The following is an 11,298-nucleotide window of genomic DNA, read 5'->3' as shown; positions in this document are numbered from 1 at the left end:
ATGCATTATTTATTATTTTATTGCATCTTTAAGTACCGTAAACTGATCTAGGGGAGGCCTCCCCCTCCCCCCTCTTTACTTTGGGTATAAAAAGAAAAAATCGCAGAGAGAAGAAAAGCCAGCAGAGCAAGCAACCCCCCTCCCCACCCCCCCCCCCCCCCCCCCCCCCCTTAGCTCAAGATCTGGATCCACCACTGGCCGCTTACAAGCCCAGGGCTTCTACAACTTCGTAAGGGCTTTTAGATGAGCTGATAAACGGAGGGGCTTATGTCCGAGGGGGCTTCTACCGGAATTTAAAAAAAAAAAGGTTTCGAAATGAGCTATAGCTGTACATGTGGATGGAAACATGTTTTTCATTTAATGGTAATTAAGCTTTAAAACATCATAATAAAAAGAAATTCAAAACAAGGAAAGCTAGAGGGGAGTTATGTCCGCGGGGGGGGGGGGGGGGGGGGGAGGATGTGGCGGCTTATAACCGGATGTATTTTTTGGTCATTTTGTTGGTAGATGGGCCTATACCCGGAGGGCTTTATAAGCGGCAGTTTACGGCATGCCTGTATACAAAAGTAGGATTTGATGGTTTTTGCTTATTAAAATAATACAAAGATCTTATAAAGATTTGTTATACGCTAGGGAAGTTTGTTGCCCAATCGCAAGACAAATTGCGCGAGACGCTGCCTTAAACGGCTTCGAAAAATTCTTTGAGTATTTCCCAAGGTTTTCGTTGCAGTAATAATTGTTTACCCATAGAGCGAACCTTGATTGCACTTCGTATTTTTACTTTTTTTTTACTTTTGAACTTTTTCTCTTGACTTTATGTAATGCTTCCTGTAACTAAAGCGTTGCTAGACGTGTTCATCTAAAGGGGTGTTTCAATGGGTAGCTTTCGGTGCAAAATGCATTGCAGCATAATTACGAGACAATGAGTAGGGAAAAAAATTTCCTTCTATAGTGCTAAAGTTTTTAAAGGCATCATTGTGTATATTACGACAATATTTCTACAGGTTTATTAGATTTTTGGAGATAAGTTTGGCTAGTGACTTTTCACAAAAGATAATGGTGTGGCAGCGGTGGGATTCGAACCCACGCCATCGAAATGACTGGTGCCTAAAACCAGCGCCTTAGACCACTCGGCCACGCTACCAGCTCTTCTTACAGTTTTGATATTATTTAATAATAAGACTACTCGCCCTCGTTTTCTAGTAATTAACTGGTTTTTGTTTTGTTTTGTTTTGTTTTGCTTTGCTTTGCTTTGTTTTGTTTTGTTTTGTTTTGTTTTGTTTTGTTTTGTTTTGTTTTGTTTTGTTTTGTTTTGTTTCTTGCTGTCGTTGTTCATTCATCCTATTTTCGTTTTAGGCTTGGCTTATAAAAATTTGGCGGGATGTATCTCCCCAGAACGAACTAAGATCTGTTCGTTACATTTTAAGCCAACTGTTTCTTGTAAAAGTTTGACAGGTGGCCGATATTTAATAGATGATGCAGCATCTCCCAAAAGGAAGGCGTCACGTAAGCGGTCGCAACATCCCTCTTCAGCAGTTGAGATGCCAATCTTCCGTAGCGTGAGCGAAAACAGCGATCCTCCGCTTCGGACGAAATCAGCGATTTGCGCGCACATTAATATATATATTGCAAAGCTAGAAAAACAAATAAAGTCTCTACCGCTAGAAATTAAGCATCCTTTGAAGAACGTCGACGAGCTTCTCAACAGCCTGTTTGGAATGACAAGATTAAAGACTCTGATTCGGACATCAATTTTTACACGGGATTTCCAAATTGTAAAACCCTTCTAGTTGCTAAAAGTTGTTTTAAACCCAGGTGAGAATGGTGAGAACATTGTTTATGCTAACAGTACTACAGAAGATTTAGAATTTTCGGTATCAAGTGATGTGGATTGGTGCCAGGACATCGAAAACTCAGTACCCTGGATGACTTCTTTATGGTCCCTGTCAGAATGAGACTTGCGTTATTTGAACTTGATTTGGCCCACAGATTCAGAGTGCATGTTTCCACAGCAAACAGGATCTGCATTTCCTGGGTCAATTTTTCGTACTTAAAATTGGGCTACCTCAACATTTGGTCGGACAGACAGAAAATAGACAAGGCAATGCCCCAGTCATTCAAGGACAAATACCCCAAAACAAGGGTCATTATTGATGGAACAGAGATCAAGTGTTAGAGCCCATCCTCTTTACTTTTGCACAGTACAAGAGCCATAAAATATGTAAAGACCTCTTTGAACCTATTGGTGTTGGCGGCCTAAACATCCCCCCGTTTCTTGGTTTGCGAAGTCAACAGACCCTTTTAAAAGTCATTACCACTCAAGAAATAGCATCAGAGCGAATTCATGTAGAAAGTGCCATAAACAAGGTGAAAAACTTCTACGTTTTTGATCAAGCTATTCCACTGTTTTTAGCTGGTAGTCTGACTCAAATGTGGACTGTTTGTAATAATTAGTAGGTGGTTTGTATCTCTAAATATCAGGGAGGTGTCCTTTTAAAACTTTACTTTAGTAAGTAGAAGTAATTTGTCATCCACTGATACCGCTTGCTAATGTTGCCATAACAGTGACTGTGCCAGTTGTTGGGACAGCACACACTTCAACTGGCACTGGTAGTGCCTTGAAATATTTAGCAAAGTGCTTAAAGAAAAACTGTTCTAATTTTACCAACATAGTGGTAACAAAGTCTGCATTATAGTAAATACGTTTAATGACCATCCCTTGAAATGTGTAGGTAACAAAGTGGCACCACCTTGCCTCTGTTATTCTCATTTGCCCTTAAATCTGATAATAGAATTTGTGGTTTGTCTTTAAAACTGGGAAGCCATCATTCAGCTGCAGATTAAATTGACTATCACCAGCACATGCTGTCTTGGGTATGACATTTCGGTGTTTGCAGGGGCATTTAATTTCAGCAATTTCCTATTGGGTGTCCTTTGTCTCATCAGGTGGGCTTTACATTCATGTTCAATACCGTTTAACAAGGGCTCTGGCAAATTTCTTAGGTTTCCAGAGGTATTCATGTCCCTAACAAGCCCCTTAAGAAAAGAATTACTGATAGATTTTCGATTTAAAATGTCTCCAAATGTTGAAGCTGTCGATCTGGATCTGCTTTCACTCCACCATCGGCTATTGTTGCGTTGTGTTTGTGTTTCATACCGAGTGTAACAGCAGCCTCCTGTTCACTTATTTTCAAGGAAGCATAAAATTGCTGATGTTGTGAAGGGCACCATGTGACAATAAACAGGGGGAAAAATAAGATACTGGTAAAGATGGATAAATTGTTATGGGAACACTGTCACTGTTACGTTGCTTGGAAAAGTCAACATTGCATGCAACTTTGAAGTTTCCTCCAGTGGGTGCCATTTGATAGCTGAAATATCCTCCAAAGGGTGCAGGCCTAACTCTGGTGGATACTTTTTCACCCTCAGCATTCATGTACGAACTGCGCCCACAATTCTTGCTCAACTTTTGCAAATGGGCTTTGAAACTTTCAATCTTTGGGACTGTCTTAATTGCACGATACAATGAACAAGAAATGCCAGGTGACGTTTGTACTGAAGTGCTAATTTGGGTTTCTTAAAAACCATGTTCATCAATGGTTCTGATGAGATGCTTCTTCCTCTAGGCTTGTGCCACTGCTGGGGAAGGGAGATGCAAACCAAATAATTAACAATTAGATTATGAGTTCGAGAGAGGTGATAGTTGATTCGGCCTTCGGCCTCATCAGCTATCGCCTCATAGAAATCGAGAGCGAATAATCTAATTGTTTTAGTAGAATTCTAACTGAAATTAACGCAAATAACGGTTTCCAATTATTTTTGTACGCATTATTGAACTTCACACTATAACAAAATCGCAGGTATTGAAATGTCCTTGGTAAATTTGCAGGTGTTTACGCGCGCGCACCCGTTAACTCAATAATTTCATGATTTTAAGGTCAAGAAACTCTTATTATCCTTCTTTTAGTCGTCTCAGGAATTTAATGATCCATTTACATCTAAACTTTCTGCCAAAAATTCGGAAAAACGATAAAAACGTCGCATTCGTGGACGACCGACAGCCACCGCACTCTAATGGCCATAGTATACGAGTAGCTCAACCAATCAGATTGCAGCATTTGCATTAGTATACTAGTAGAATTCTACTAGTCAGGAATAGATTTCGTTTTTGTCATGTAGTAATGAGAAACAAGATACATTAGGCCCACAGCATGATTATAAAAACCCTAGAGATCCAGGTACACTGGTGCAAGATGATGCAGGGACATATAGGGTTGTTTAGTGGAAATTGCTAACCTAATGTTACGCGGGGATTCATTTTTCCGCAGACTTCGATAGTAAAGGCCTCTGAAGCAAAAGGTCTTGCTTCCCTTGTGGTGCTCGACTAAAACATTGTGGAGGTATATATCCTTCAATAAAAAAAAAATTCTCACCACGGTCAAACGGTTTCATCACCATGTAGTCAGGGGAATGTTGAATGTTTTTAACAGAGTTTCTAACATACTTCACAGTAGAATTCTACGTGCATAGGGGAAAGTCGTCCAAAATTTTGTCCATATCTATCTCTTGGGGACAGAACCGGAGTTTTTCTTCTTTCTCTCTAACAATTTCTGAATTACTCTTTTTAGTTTGAACAGAAGAGGCTACTTTCTCTTGATCGCCATTTTCATTTCGCTGAACGCCTGTCGTCGCTGCGGGTGAAGTGTTTGGAAATACTTCTTTCGCTCTAGGAAGTGAATAGATGACGCCTATCTTAAAGTTGTCATCTTTCTTTCTCTTTTGATCTTTAATAATCATTATTGATACACCGTAAAAGAATCATCAGGTACAATAATTCCAATAAAATGTCTAAGATCCTAAACCTAAACTTCTAATACTAATATTATATTAACTTACAACAATACATCAAATACAAGGAAATAATGAAACGAACGTCGTCGTCGGCAGTCGTTCGTCTCGGGAGACGATGGTGTAGCGCTATGTCGATGCGGAGCATCGTCTCGAGTGGCTATAGAGTCCCACTCTGAAGTGGCAGTCTCTGTTGCAAATAACGCAGACGAAGGAGGATGGTGCTGCAATTGAGGCAGCCCTGGTCTTCCTTCTGGTTCTTTTCAAGGCCTGCTGGTCATTTCTGGTATTCTCAGCCCTCCCGACTCCTGAAGATACTGCGTGTCGCCAGGCCACTCTGATGTCAGCTACTTCTTCCCGTGTGTTTGGATCAATCTCTGCTTTCTTCATGTCTCGCTTGCAAACATCCTTGAAGCGGAGCTTTGGCCAGCCAACAGGGCGGGATCCCTCGCGTAGCTCTCCACAGAGCATGTCTTTTGGGATGCGGCCATCGTCCATGCGACGCACATGCCCGAGCCAGCGGAAACGCCTATGCATGAGCAGCATGAACACGCTCGGAATGCCAGCTCGCTCAAGAACCTCAGCATTGGTTACTCTGTCCTGCCACTTGATGTGCAGGAGGCGTCGGAGACAGCGGAGATGGAAGCTGTTGAGCCTCTTCTCTTGCCCGGCGTGGGATGTCCAGCACTCGATGCTATACAGAAGAGTGCTGAGGACACAGGCTTGGTAGACACGGAGCTTGGTATTTACCGTCAACTGGCTGTTCTCCCAGACGCGCTTGCCGAGCTTGGCCATAACTGCAGCGGCCTTGGCAATCCTGGTGCTGATTTCTGTATCAAGGGAGAGGGAGCCGGTCATTGTGGAGCCCAGGTAGGTGAAAGAGTCCACCACTTCAAGGGTTGTGCTGTCGATGGTGATGACAGGAGTGGAGTCTGTGTCCTGGGCCATGATGTTGGTCTTTTTGATGCTGATAGTCAGGCCAAACTCTTTGCAGGCATGGGATAGTCGGCTTATTAAAATGTAGGCTTATTAAACGTAGGCTTATTAAAATGGTTTCAAAATTTATTCAACGAAAGCTTACATGAAATCTTAAACAGTCTAGTTGTGCCGTCACTGTTAATTCGTTTACATGCATCTTTTCCACAGGTCTGTCCATGCTCACGTTGAAAACAGACAACGTACAGTAGAAGCTAAAGATGCATTTCAATAAAATACGTCGCTATTGTGTTGCGTTTTCAACGCTCAAATCTGCATAACAATGCATAACAATGAAAATGCAAACGCTGATTTAGTAAAAATACTGACCTTTACAGCTCCCCAAATATCTACTTAGGAATACTTCGTCGACATATCTCCTTAAACCAGCTTTCCTTTCGATTTCTGCATTCGATTGCGAAGTGCAAAAGCTGCAAAATTTCTAGGGAAACAGAACTGACCAGCCCTTAGCAACGGTTGCTACCAAAAAGCTCCGCTTTGGTGCTATCGTCACCATGTTTGCAATCGGTGTATGTCCCCTTTCGAGATCATAGCAATGAATTCCAAAACGTTGTCCGTAAGAGTTGAATAAAGCACTAAGCTAAATTTAGCAATAACGAAGCCTGGAAAAGGATGAAAGTATTGCCGAGGTCTTTTGAAGAATTCGGTTGTGACTGAAATACTCCAGTAAGACATAGTTTCGAAATCTTGCAGGTTTTCTCATAGTTAGTGGAGGGGACTGGTTGTGAAACCCGGCAAACTTCAAAGGGCCGGCCTTTTGTTTCGCGTTTGAGGTTGAATTGCACCATCACGTGACATTGACCGTGCACACGCCAAACGTTCATTCCCAAACAATATGGCGGACACGAACGATTTGTTTATCATTGGAGACGATTTTGACGCTATTTTAGGTATTTTGGAAGACGAAGAAGAGCTTGATGAACAGTTTAGAGAAGCTGCAGATGAAGTAAGTATTATATTCTTTATTAGCCACCCAGAAGTTAGCGAAAAGCGCTGTGCTTTGACGTTCATCTTCTTTCAGCTCGATCGAGTATCATCGGGTATCATCGGTGCTGCTTTTTTGTAGCGACTTGTGTTATAACTAAATCCTTGTACTGACGATGTAATTATTAAGTGGTTTCTTATTTTATTTCCATTAACTATGCTTAGAACTAGACTTTGTAGTATCGTTTTATGACTGATTTCTCAACTGAAAGTTACTTTTGTTTACAACAGGTTCAACTCGAAAACGTGCCACAAGCCACAAACGTGCCACAACGAACTGTGCCACAAGATATGCAAAAGCAAGAGCGGACTGAAACGACACAAGACAGTTAAACACAAAGATACGAGAGATGTCGAGAAGCAAAAAGAAGGAGGACAAGAGAGCTATTTAACTTTTGTAGCTTACTCAAGAATTGTTGAAAAAGCTAAACACAAAATTGCTGCCAACAAAATCTATCCAAAATAAATCAGAGACGAACTAAGATCCTACACCTACAACAACGGTCTGCAAGACGTAACAGCTGGATTCTGTGATATTGAAGACCTATATAAAGGCTTGATAACGTCTGGAAATGCTGAAAGATTGTATTCTTCCTTCTACTCGACCATAGCTCTGAATGCAGTTAAGCATTTTGAGGGATTATCAAGGAACGCTGCTACACTACTGTCTACCAAGGTTGCTGATTGCATGTTGGCACACAGCAAGGAGAAAATTGAAAGCATGTATACTTGTGCCCCATTAACTAAACTTTCAGATGAAGAAAAAGCAGGACTACAGTATATTGGAGGTTACGTGCTTCATAAACTTCATACCAAGCATGCTGGTAAATCATCAGAAAGTGAGCAGGCGATCTCCATCCTTAAGGCTGGCAAACTAGAAGACCAGAATGACATTGAAAACCAGAAGTTAACTTCATCTTTAAATCGTGGTGGTTTGTGGGCAATTTCAAAAAATGCTCAATCAATTTTTGAGAGAACTGAACATTATTTCAGGGATGCCACTTCCAAGACTAACATGCAAAATATTGCCTATGCTAGTATTATATCAAGATCTGTTCATGATGTTGAAGTAGTCTCAGCATACAATTCAATGTTATCCAATTCTGAACTGATAATCAACAGTAGTGTTGCCAAAGATGTTTTGCACAACATCATACAATTGTATATCAAAGTGCGTTCATTTTCTTTTGCAAAAGATATTATCCAGAAACATAAGATTAGATTGAAACAAATGAAATCAAAAGCACTTCATAGGGACATAAGCAGAGCCTCCCATGAGTATGACCAACAAAGGCAAAGCTAAATTGTGAAAATCACCATGCAATAAACAATTTTATTTATTGTGACGCCTTGACCAAATCATGTCCATTTTTGTTTGTTGTAATAAGTTACTGTTGCATTTGTTGTTAAATAAGGTTAACACAAGTTTGCTTATACTTCAAAACAATAACTGGCTAAAAATAAAAATTATTTACATTGATATGTGCAAGTTGAAATATTTTCATAGAAAAATACCAGTAGCTGGTCAATCAGTGTACATGTCACAATGTATATTTAAAATATTAGGGACGAAGCCCATTTTAAACTGGGGGGCTTGAAAACGAGGGCTGCGTGTGAGAGTTTGTAGGGAAGTCTGGTACCTCATACTAAAACAAAATAAATGTCACTCTTGCCAAAAAGTGGCCGGGGAGGGGGGGGGGGGGCATGCTGCTACACTACTGTCTACCAAGCTGTTTACACTCACATGTGCAAGTTGAAATATTTACATAGAAAAAATACATGTTGAAATATTTACATAGAAAAAATACATGTCTATATATTAAACAATGAAACATCATCCTTGTGAAAAAGTGGGGGTGGTGACTAAACCCCCCCCCCCCTCCTCCCTGCACTGTCCGTAAAATAAAACAAATTTGACTTATGTGTAAGTGAATCATTGTTTCTTTCTCTTCGGCACTGAGTCATTTGAAACATTGACCCATGATCTGTGTCTGTCTTTCCTCCCACGCGTGTTCCCAGACTGACAGGAGACGGCACGTTGTACTCTGATGGTGTTGTTGTTGTAGCCAAACATCTTCATGTCAGAATTGTCATTTCTTCTTCCAAGCTTTCTTTGGTTTCCAAAGTATTCTTCTAAAGGATCTTGGCAGAACCTCTCAGTTAAGACATACTCCACACCTCCATTCAGAAGAAACTTTGTTGCCTCTACAACTGAATAGGCAGAGATCTGCAGGCCTTCATAAGTTTGCCAGGATAAGAACATCCTGCTCCTCGCATTCTGAGTGAAATTACCAGGGCGTTGGGCGATGCTGTCCTTCCAGTCCCTCAGATAGCCAAGGAAATCATTTGTCAACCAAAGAAATCTTGGATCATCCACTGATCTATATGGTGCAAGAAATGGTTTCCTCTTCCTTTGATGCTCAGTTGTGCTGCGCACATTGAGACAATCAAAATAAGAATCCACCATTTCACACAGCTTTGATGTACCTGTTGCATCTGGAGGACCAAATGACTTCAACACAGCTGCCACAGTAGAACTCAGTACCTGGGCTGCCAGACTTACACGCATAGTTGAATAGGAATTCAGCTTAATGTGATCATAAGTTAATCTAGGCATCAACTTCAAACCATTCTCAACATCTTGGTAAAACAGCTGAACTATATGTTGCCACAGCACATAATGCCCGTCATTCCACATGTACCTAAGCAGAAATTGTTTCACATATTTTAATATACAGTATGACAGTGCTCATATATAATACTGGGGCCAGTTGTACGAAGTGGATAGTTATTCAGTATTTAAAAAGTTGTATAGATTTCATCTGCTGGTGGCCAAGAGTGAAGGCAAAGCAAGTTCTCGAAGGGCTTCTTAAGTGAGATTAACTCATTGAATGGATACAAGAGCAATTTCAAGGTTCATTTTTTAAATTATAAATAGAACTATGGCATGGCATGTGTTTGGAAACAAAAACTAATGGGAACAGTAGAGAACAAACATGTTTTGAGGAAACATGTTTCAAATAAACATGCTAATTTTTTAACATGTTTCAGTGCTAGGGTGAAAACAGTATAATACACCTTGTAGTATTCTTTAAATAATTTTTACTCTTGTGTATTTGACTGTCACACTAATAGATTAGTAGAACCACTTTAATAATAATAAAAAAAAAAAACCAGCAAGAGTGATTGCAATAACGCTGTGAAATAGAAATTGAATGTTAGTGGGTAATGCTAACAGTAGTTTACTAAACAAAAAAGGAACAGATATAAATATTGTCAACCAGTATCTATTAGTTTAGTATTGTGAAGGTTTATTGCAATCACACTATTGTTATTTATTGCGTTTCAATAATAGCTCCCAACTAAATGGTAAATAATATCACTTCACAAAACATACCGTGTGCATGATCCGTGTCCAGAGCTGTAGAGGCAGATCCTTGTGGTCTTGATCAGATGTGGTACATCAGAGAAGAAATATATGTACCGATGTGGTGCATATAAGTTTATGGTTCGGTAACAAAAATCATCCTCGGCATTGTTATCCAGGGGTTTGTGCATGCAATAGAGCCTCCTGTTGGGTGATGCTCTATCAGAGGCGCTACCCCTGCGAAATAAATTCCCAGTAGTCTGGGAATTCCTAGGAATTCCAAGTTATTCCAAGACATGCAAATTATGCTTTATCCAAGACCTTGGAATTTCTGGGAATATTTGGGAATAGTGAAAGTATGGCTGGGAATTATTGGGAATTCCTAGGAATTCCAAGTTATTCCAAGCCATGCAAATTATGCTTAATCCAAGACCTTGGAATTTCTGAGAATATTTGGGAGTAGTGAAAAGTATGACTGGGAATTATTGGGAATTCCTAGGAACTCCTATTATTTCCCAGACTGTTTTAAAAAAAATAATGTGTTTGGAATATCTAGGAATTTTTGGGAATAGCTAAAACACATGAAATATTGTTGGAAATTTCTATAAATTTCCCAAAATGTCAAAATTAAAGATGAACTCAGTGCATGAATCAGTTTCTGTGAATTAGTAGAAATCAACAGGATCATTTCTCTGGAGTTCCATACCTTTTTATTGTTGTCAAGCTCCAAGGTAATTATTTCCAAACAAATGTACATTAATTGCAGTTTAAGTCTGACAACTCAAAATAAAACTATAGCACTGATAACATTGCTTTTTAGATCCAACATAATTTGCTAGTGTATATGTGCCCGTATGGACCCTTAAATCAAACACCCAGAGTTTAACTGATAGAAAAATGGATGCTCTTAGATTTGATAAATAGATTAAGCAAAAAATTCTGTCACCATAAATGAATCTATATTATTTACAATTTCAATAAAACCAAAAGTATATATATACATGTATATATTTAATATAATTGTAGATTCACCCACATACCCATCACAGCCCACTGTTGAACAATTTTTGACTTGATCCTTTATGACATTAGGAAAAAGAGGA

At 39.7% G+C, this 11,298-nt stretch overlaps 1 protein-coding gene, 1 non-coding gene and 1 pseudogene across 3 annotated transcripts in view; 2 read left to right on the top strand and 1 right to left on the bottom strand.

Annotated features, from left to right (window-relative positions):
* LOC149104582 (uncharacterized) overlaps positions 1-11,298 on the top strand; it is a 148,006-nt gene that overhangs the window by 23,451 nt on the left and 113,257 nt on the right. The gene's annotated exons all lie outside the window — the stretch shown is intronic.
* Trnal-uag (transfer RNA leucine (anticodon UAG)) lies at positions 1,063-1,144 on the bottom strand. Its single transcript has one exon. It is a non-coding gene; the product is annotated as a tRNA-Leu (tRNA).
* LOC149104594 (uncharacterized) lies at positions 6,550-8,489 on the top strand (annotated as a pseudogene). Its single transcript, XR_016201205.1, has 2 exons — positions 6,550-6,790; positions 7,060-8,489. The product of XR_016201205.1 is annotated as an uncharacterized LOC149104594 (transcript).

The sequence above is a fragment of the Orbicella faveolata genome, unplaced genomic scaffold (genome assembly GCF_042242905.1).
Source record: "Orbicella faveolata isolate gen_17 unplaced genomic scaffold, um_ofav_v1 contig_34, whole genome shotgun sequence".
Taxonomy (NCBI): domain Eukaryota; kingdom Metazoa; phylum Cnidaria; class Anthozoa; order Scleractinia; family Merulinidae; genus Orbicella; species Orbicella faveolata.
Note: the sequence above shows the minus strand (reverse complement) of the source record. Positions and strands in the feature narration are given on the sequence as shown.